Genomic DNA, 8745 nt, shown 5'->3' with positions numbered 1-8745 from the left:
GCCCCCTGGTGGGCTGAGCTGGCCACACACACACACACACACACACACACACACAAATAATTAAAAAATAAAATAAAATAAAAAAAAATAAAACACATTTCTGGGCCGGGGAGATGACTCAGTGGAATAAGCGCTTCACTGGCAAGAGTAAGGGCCTGAGTTCAATCCCCGGTTCCACCACAAAAATAAATAAATAAATAAATAAAACACATTTCTAAACCTGCTTCATACTATGACTTGGCTAATTAAGAGATGTGTCTCACATGATATACCACCTGGTGCCCTACGTTTTGTCACCCCAAAGACTATAGTTACTTTAAATAAAACATATACAATTTATAAACTATACTAAAAAAATTGCCACAGATTGCCAAAATTTCTAAATTGTTCTAGTCTTATAAAAGACCCATATATAAATGATAATGTCGGGGCCAGGGAGATGGCTTAGTAGGATAAGCGCTTGACTGGCAAATGCAAGGTTCTGAGTTCAATCTCTGGTTATGCCAAAAAAAAAAAAAAAAAAAGTCTTATTACCCACCAGATGGCTTTACACATACAATGGACATACTTTTAACTATATCCCAGCTTATCTAAATAGGGTCTCCTGTTGTTTAAACAGGCTGACTATAATTCTTCCATCTAAAGATGATTTAATGCTACACCATCCAAAAACATCATCACCCCACAAGAAAAGTTTCTAACATCCCTCCTTCCTCCTGACTATAATGATAAAGTCGCTTTCCTGTGTGACACAAAAGTCTATGCTATAGGGGCCAGGGAGATGGCTCAGTGGATTAAGCGCTTCCTTGGCAAGCACAAGGGCCTGAGTTCAATCCCTGGTTCTGTAAAAAAAAAAAAAAAAAGTCTATGCTATAATACTCAGTGTAATTAAAAACCTATACTTTAGTAAAATAACAAAAACATATAAAACAATTGGGTTACAATGTGGTCAAAGCTCTTAATGCCACTTCAACGGCCATCGCCCTATTTAACACACACAGAAACACCCATAAACAAGCTATATATTAAACAATCGGGTGGCCACTGATTATTTACTATTGTTTCACCATCAAGAATATAAAAAATAAAGAACATGTGCTGTTTTAATCCATCAGTAACAACTAGCAGATACAAAATCAAATAAGCATACTAAAAGAGTTAGCTCAAGATAATGACTTAGGGTTATTTTCAATATCCCCTTAGATAAATATGGTAACTGCTCTGATTGGGCCTGTGATCATATTTCTTCTGTTCCGGCTCATTAGACCTTATATAATAAACGGTTTGATTACATATATACAAAAACAAATTCAGATGATAAAATTAATGATGTTGAGATCTAACTATTTCACACCTCCGGACAACTCTATGAGGTTTAAATAAATCAAAGATTTGATTCCCAAACAAAACCAGTGGGGAATGTAAAAGGTTAACAAAATTTTGTGCTTTAACTCTAAAAGAATATTTAAAAACCCTTGTGCTTCCTGTTATCTATTCTAAAGAATATATTGTCCCTCTCGGCTTAAGGCTGTTTAGCAATAAATAACTGCTTCTTATTAAGGCAACAAGCTAAAACAAACTTACTCCCTGATCATCTCCTATAATGTGGTCAGCCTAAGATATATCTTATAAAAACATACACTTATCACTAAACTATAAAAGACACTTTAGTTACAATTTACAGTTGTGTCAAATAAATATAGTTTTCTGTTATTCTGTGCTAGGTAACAAATTCGCTTACCAAACTAGATACAATTTCTGTTATAAATACCCCTCTGCTACCTATGTTTGATTGCCGATCAAGCATCTCCTGTATAAAAAAATGGCTGACAGAACTGAACTCAATAAATAAAAGGCTCTTTTCAAATTTCTATCTGGCTGATCTGGTTCCTATGCTGAGTGACCCATAACAGGGCAAGAGGTCAATACCTGGGATTGAATCCAGGTTTTTTGCAATGAGTTACATCCCATTTTTTTTTTTTTTTGAAACAAAGTCTCACCAACTTGACCAGGTTGGGCTCAAAGCTGTAACTGTCCTACCTCACCCTCCAGAGTGGAGCGATTGTAGGCATGTTCTCATGCTTCCCTTCTCCATCATAGGGCAACTCTGTGTAAATGTATGCACTCTTGATCCTTCAGTAAGGAGGCAGAGACAATGACTGGCTTTTACATTACCACTGTCTAAAATCACATTATGTACTTTTTTCCCCATAATTTTATTGAGAAATACATAGAAATAAGACAATTTCAAATCAAATTGGTAGGACAGTTCCAATAATTAACACATTGCATACTATTTTTCTAGTGGTTATTTGTTGTACAAGATGCAGCAGACAGGATATACTATTTACAAACATTATTAGAACAAATCCCTCTATTCATTGAATTAAGAGAATGTAGCTATATATCTATCCTAACCATTTTGAATACACAGATACAAAATGGACATTCATCTGTATCCCCTTTTTTGTTTAGCTCCATCATTTAAATATTATAGGTGTATGAACTCAGCAAAATATTCCAAAAAAAGTCCAGTAGTCCATAATAGTACTGGGTCTTCCACTTGACTGGCAATGTCAGAAATTGTTGACCTGAGTCCCCTACAGCTCAACATAACAACATGGCTTTATTTCTTGTACTTCGTTTTAATACATTCCTGCTGGATGGTTAAGACCAAGATAAAAGTAAGACCTGTAGACCCTTTGTCAGCATCAGCCATGTGGATGAGTCACAGCCATTGCTTGGCCAATGTGCTCTCTGTGAAAGCCTGAGAGAAGGTTTTCTTTCATGTGCCTCGACATTATCGATCACTTTCCTCTTTGGCCCCACAATTTCGTTGATCAGAAAATTGGGGATACAACTGAGTTACATGATGTTACAGTACAAGATCTCATATGTCCTGAGTCTTAATTGACCTTGGAAGGCTAGGGCCAAAATGTTGGCTTTCCTTGCGGCCCTCCTTTTTCTCTAATTTTTTCCCTGGCAAGCACAAGGGCCTGAGTTCAATCCCCGGTTTTGAAAAAAAAAAAAAAAAAGTTTAACATATCAGGGCTGGGGAGATGGGCCTGAGTTCAATCTCCAGTTCTGCCAAAAATAGATAAATAAATAAATAAAATTTTTAAAACGTTTAACATATCAATACTTGATGAAAAATACCCGTTCCATGTTATGTCTAAGACGTTTTATATTCAGACAGATAGTGAAGTTAAGCTCAACTTGCCTATGTTATAGGGTAATAATATCATTAAGATTCTCTCCTGGGAGCTGGGGAGATGGCTCAGTGGAATAAGTGCTTTCCTGGTAAGTGCAAGGGCCTGAGTTCAATCCCCGGTTCCACCAAAAAAAAAAAAAAAAAAGATTGTCTTCCAGAGGGTTAGCAACTTAAGTTTGTGACCAAAAAGTAGAGAAAAAGAAGGGCGACAAGGATGGTCAACATTTTGGCCCTAGCCATTCAAGGTCAGTGAGGACTCAGGATATAAGAGAACCTGTACTGTAGTAACATCCTGTAACTCAGTGGTGTCCCAAATTTTCTAATCAAGGAGATTATGGAGCCACAGAGGAAAGTGATCGATGATGTATAATGCGCCTAAGGAGAGTTACCTAGAGAGAAAACATTCTTTCAGGCTTTCACAGAGCAAATTGGTCTAGCAATGGCTGTGACTCATCCACATGACTGACACTGACAAAAATTACAAACTGTAGTACAGGGTTTCAAGGTAAATCCTGAGGATATTTGACTGACCTTCTCAGATACAAAAGTTACATTTCTTGTTATATAGGTCTTGCTTTAGCTTAGTCTTTACCATTCAGCAGAAAAGTATAAACACAAGGTATAAAAAGTAAAGTTGGCTGGGGAGATGGCTCAGTAGAATAAGCACTTCCCTGTCAAGTGCAAGAGCCTAAGTTCAATCCCTGGTTGGGGGTGGGGGGGGGGAGTAAAGCCATATTAATATGCTGAGCTGTAAGAGGCTCAAGTCAAACAACCTCAGACATTGCCAGTCCTACAGATAACCCACTACTCTATGGAATACTAGACTATATTGCATTATTTTGCTGAATTAATGCACCTACAATATTTAAATGGCAACGGAATACCCATCTCTGACAAAACTAAACAAAAAAGGGGGATGTAAATGAAGGATCATTTTGTATCTGTATATACAAAATAGTTAGGATAGATATACAGCTACTTTCTCTTAATTCAATGAGAAGATTTGTACTAATAGTGTTTGGATAGGACATCATGTCTGCATCTTGTACTATGAATAACTACTATGAAGACAATATGTAATACATTAATTACTGAAACTGTCCTACTAACCTGCTTTAAAACTGTCTCACTGCTATTTGTTTCTCAATAAAATTAAGTAAAATAATTTTAAAAAAGAACAAATAACTCAAAGTATCTAAATATTTTTATGATGATTTTGTACGTTAATACTTCAAATGCACTGGGTTCAGGAAAATATATTAAAATGAATTTTACCTATTATACTTTCTAAAGAGGCCATTAGAAAATTTACAACTGACTGACTACATGGTACATTTTTATTTTCATCAGCTGTCCATTTTTCTTCTTAGGTCCCAAAGGAACCTTGTGCTTCCCAATGGTGGGGGGTTGAACCCAGAATCGCATTCACACTGGGCAACAGTCCAGCACTTGAACTACATCCCAGCCCACCCACTCTCCCATCTAATAATATGGTGACCCAGACTGCTGAATGAAAGAGTCAATGTTGGTATCTTTCGTGATAGGGAACAGTTGGATGGAGGGAAGTAAGAGCCATGAAGGAACTAAGCACAGAGCAGGCACAGGTGCAAGGGCCCAAGTGCACGCCCATCGAGCTCCTGACTGCCTGCTGGAGAGCACCATGCTGAGAAGGGCAGGGAAGTCTGTGGATGGACTGAGAAAAGGGGTCTGGTGGGACAAGGAGTGTAGACCTGGAAGCCCAGGGTCCAAGGATGAAATTACAAGATGAAAGGGGGGGCCGGGAAGATGGCTCAGTGGAATAAGCGCTTCCTTGGCAAGCGCAAGGGCCTGTGTTCAATCCCCGGTTCCGCCAAAAAGAAAAAAAAAAAGATGAAAGGGGCCAAAAGCCCACGTGGAAAGGGCAGCAGACACCTGAGAAGGTACCTGTAGTCTCCAAACCGGAGGGTGGCTTTGGCATCTACTGGTGCTATTTCTTAATTCTGAGCCTGCACTTTAGAAAGTGCAGATTAAGGCTTTAGAGGCACTGCACAGAATGAAGAATCTTTCTTCTCAGGTTGATGGAATTTAGGGGCCAAAAATAACACTAGAAAGGGGGAAGAGAGCCAAAGAACGAGCGCTAGCTCTTAAGATCTGAAGCATCTCTTAGCGTGGAAGTGCACAACCTTGTCAGTGGGTTTCAGGGCAAAATCCCGTGACTGAGTGAACCTCACTGAGTCAAGGTGCTCAGGAGAGGCCGAGAATGTGGGAGTCTTGAGTGAGGGGACCCAGGCTCTAACTAAGTAGCGTGGGCTCCTTGCACTGTGGAAACAATCATATTTTTATGTTTATGCAGGGTTACAGTGGCAGCACCCGAGAGAGGGACTCAACAGTATTTGTAATGAAGAACATCAGACTCTGAGCTGTAACTTGAATTCTTGTCCCGGATTCAGCATACTAGCAGCGAGCACATCATACAGACTGCCACCTGTCCTGCCGGCATCTTTGAGGCATGCTTGTGCATCTAGGAAAGTACAGAGCAGGTATCTGTGTGTTTTGCTACCTGTGTGCCAGCTTGGACCAGCTCACAGACAGCCCCACCTGTCTTACATGAGCTCCTTGGTACTGCTCTCCCAGGGCCTCTGAGCATCTTTGAAAGTTCTCTGTATTTACTGGATTGGTAACCTTGTCAGCCAGACTGCTACATCGTGCATGAAATCTACAATGGCGAGAACGCCCAGGACCAGTTTGAGTATGAGCTGGAACAGGCCCTGGAAGCCCAATACAAGTACACTGTCGTTGAGCCCACCCGAATTGGTGATGAGTGCGCTGGATCACCGTGGGCAACTGCCTGCATAAGATGCCTGTGCTGGCTGGCACTTCCCTTAGATTATTCTCACTATATCTCCCTGCCTGCTGGTGTGTTGAGCTTGGCCTGCTGCACCCTCTATGGGATCTCCTGGCAGTCTGACCCTTGCTGCAAGTACCAAGTAGAGTATGATGCCTATAAACTGTCTCGACTGCCTCTGCACACACTCACCTCTACCCCGGTGGTGCTGGTCCGGAAGGACGACCTGCACAGAAAGAGAATGCACAACACGATAGCACTGGCTGCCTTGGTGTACTGTGTAGAGAAGATTTATGAACTCTATGCTGTATGACTCCAGTGAACATGGAGAGGAACAGAAACACACAGCCCGCAAGAGACAAGAGGACACAAAGGATTTGAATTGCTGCAGTAACACTTTTGCTCTGTGAGGCAGCGGAGCCTGGGAAGGTGTTTGGTTTAATATTTGTTATTTTTTAAAAAGAACACAGATTATGGGTGTACCAAGGGTTTTTTTCTAGCTCATTACACAAAATGTGATTTCCATAACCCTGGAGGGGGTCTGAGGCTATGGAAGTCTTAACTAGGCAGTGGACTGTGGACAGAAGCCAATGCTGCTGAGGGGGTGTGAACGCGCTTGGGGGTCTTTAAGTAATATTGTTTAACTGTCCCATTCGGAGCCAACCAAAGCTATCAACTATTAAAATTATGAGTATTTTTTAAAAAAGTTATTTCTCGCGAATTTCAAGAATTTGCAATAATTAAGTTTTCAAATTCTTAAAAATATTTCCCTGGACTTCCCTGGACACATTTCCTTTTTCTGGAGCCAGTGTTAGATAATCCATTGAGTTCTTGAAAAGCTCCAATATAAAATTTTCCTGTTATTTGTGGTAGCCTGTAATCCTTTTTTTTTTTTTTTTTTGGTGCTGGTAATTGAACTGAAGACCTTGTGCTCGCCAGGCAGGTGCTGTATGGTGCGAGCTATTCCCCAGCCCTAACTGTAATTCTAAATCTTATAGTCTGTTGTATTTTAATTTGTTTAGATGCAAGATGTGTTCATATTCTTATTTAGCATATTTTATTCCTTTTTATATTATTTCAAAAATTGCTTTTTTTTTTAAAGCTAGGCATAGTTGTTCAATACTAATTAATTTGAGTATTGACTATGACAGCCCTTCTCCTACATGTTCAAACTTATGCCCAGTTAACAGTAACCAAAAAAAAACAGTAACCAAATTTTTAAATCACACACATTACCCTATCCATTTTATGGACAAAAGTAACTAAAGCTCAGAGAAGTCAAGTAACTGAGCCAGGGCACACAGCTAGGGTTTTAAGTGCAAGAGCCAGAATTCTTGACTGTAAACACCAATAAATTTAACCACCCCTCTGTCTTAACTGACTGATTAAATTAAATAAAATGTCCTCAACCCCAGTGAATTCACAGCGAAAGACAAGTAAGTAAAAATAATTCTATCCATTTCATGAGTTTGAAATGGAAAAGGCACACACAGAAGGCAGACATCCCTAGGGATGCTCCTGATGTGAGCAGCATCTGGTGATCACAGGTTTTAAGGAATTCTGGGTTACCGTTGAGAAGCACAGGCCTTGCCTTACCCAGACCTGGCTCACCTTCATTGTGAAAAGCTGGGAGCCACTGCTCTGCCGGCCTCAGTGTGGCTCAGCTCCCTCCCACCTTCCCCTGGGAGGAGGGGAAACGGTGCTCATTTCCTGGAGCGGCAGGGCTGGGGCTGGGGGAGGGGACGCTGGACCTCCCCGGCCTTGGCCTCTGGCCTAGCAACACCAAGTCTGCAGTGCTTCCCGAAAGCAACACTTCAGAGCTGCCTTCCCTCCATCCTTCAATATCCAGAGGCAGCTTTCGATCTCACTGCCCTTGGCCTGCCTAGTCCTACCCGCAAAGGTCCCTCTCTGTTCCGTGCCCAGACCTGAATTAACTCAAAACTTCTAGGCATTAGGTCTCCACCCTGGACCCAGGCCACCCCGTGGGGGAGGGGAGGAGTGTCAGGCTCTTTGTTCCGATGTGCACAGCACTGCCTGGCCTCCGTGGACCTGCTCACTAACCTGGAACCGTGGCCTGGATCAGAGATGAGGATTTGCAGCCGCGGCCACCAAGCTGGAAAACCGAGGGGGAAAGAGGCGGGGCCGGGAGGAGGAGAAGGCACTGCTCCACAGGGAAACCCCGGGGCGCTAGGGCGTGGCCGCCAGCCCAGGGCAGTAAGTGGAGGATCCGAGGGTCTTTGAGGACAGCAATACAAAGCTATTCCTCTTCCCTGAGGAACAGCAGATCCTGTGGTCCCAGAACAAACTAAAGACCGGGGAATTCACATTTGGGAATTGTCATCGATTTCTTTAGCTTTTCCAAACTATCAGCCCGTTAATACACCTATACTTATAACAATTCATTAAAATGTCTAAATAAAGTATCTTCAGTAATGAATGGAAGGCAACAGTTTGAATCAATAGCTCGTTTTGAGAGATCATTAAATTTTATCCATTTAAGGGGCCAGGGAAATGGCTCAGTGGAATAAGTGCTTCCCTGGCAAGCGCAAGGGCCTGAGTTCAATCCCCAGTTCTGGGGAAAAAAAAAAAAAAAATTATCCATTTAAAATTACATGTGTATGTGTACCCGTGTCTCTAATTTTAACCTATGCAAGAGCATGAATTGATTTTTTTTTTTTTTTTTTTTTTTTTTTTTTTGTTCCTCGAATGG

At 41.2% G+C, this 8745-nt stretch overlaps 1 pseudogene; it reads left to right on the top strand.

The window, feature by feature from the left end:
* Positions 1 to 6420, top strand: part of LOC101569536 — a 10312-nt pseudogene extending 3892 nt beyond the window's left edge.
* The last annotated feature ends 2325 nt before the right edge of the window (positions 6421 to 8745 follow it).

This window comes from Octodon degus, unplaced genomic scaffold, assembly GCF_000260255.1.
Source record: "Octodon degus isolate 3935 unplaced genomic scaffold, OctDeg1.0 scaffold00146, whole genome shotgun sequence".
NCBI lineage: Eukaryota > Metazoa > Chordata > Mammalia > Rodentia > Octodontidae > Octodon > Octodon degus.
Note: the sequence above shows the minus strand (reverse complement) of the source record. Positions and strands in the feature narration are given on the sequence as shown.